Source organism: Eubalaena glacialis, chromosome X (assembly GCF_028564815.1).
Source record: "Eubalaena glacialis isolate mEubGla1 chromosome X, mEubGla1.1.hap2.+ XY, whole genome shotgun sequence".
In the NCBI taxonomy this organism is placed as follows: domain Eukaryota; kingdom Metazoa; phylum Chordata; class Mammalia; order Artiodactyla; family Balaenidae; genus Eubalaena; species Eubalaena glacialis.
In genome coordinates, this window is record NC_083736.1 from 126,883,346 (window position 1) to 126,883,944 (window position 599).

At 30.6% G+C, this 599-nt stretch overlaps 1 non-coding gene across 1 annotated transcript; it reads left to right on the top strand.

The window, feature by feature from the left end:
- Positions 1-209: 209 nt before the first annotated feature.
- LOC133082779 (U6 spliceosomal RNA) lies at positions 210-312 on the top strand. The gene has a single exon (XR_009699006.1). It is a non-coding gene; the product is annotated as a U6 spliceosomal RNA (small nuclear RNA).
- The last annotated feature ends 287 nt before the right edge of the window (positions 313-599 follow it).

Genomic DNA, 599 nt, shown 5'->3' on the forward strand with positions numbered 1-599 from the left:
AGAAGGAGATCAGAGGGAGGCGACTGAGTAGAGATAGGTTTAGGGAGGTAAGAAAATAACTTGGAATTATACAAGGAGCCTAAAATGTGGTTTTTCTATAGCTAAAATGCTAAATGTTAATAAAATTAATGTCGTATACTCCACGTCCAGCAGAATAATTTACTGTATTTACAAAATTATGAGGAACTATTCACATCGAATGTTTGCTCTCGTTAATATGGAACATGAAGAATAGATTCCATTTCGATACAGAAATTAGCATGGCCCCTGCCCAAGGATGATACGCAAATTTGTGAAGCATTCCATATTTTTAATCTTGTAATAACCTATAATGGAATATAATCTTCAAAAAACTGAATCACTATACTGTACACTTGAAGCTCATACACTATTGTAAATCAACTATGCTTTAATTAAAAAAAAAAAAGAATAGATTCCATTTGGTTTCTGGTCTGCCTTGTTGTAGTACAGGTTAGGAAACCTCATCAGAAGATAAGAAAGTCAGTGCCAGGGAGGGACTAAGACAAATTAAATTACATTATATATTATATATTTATATATAATATTTATATAAATATATACTATGTTATAAATTATTA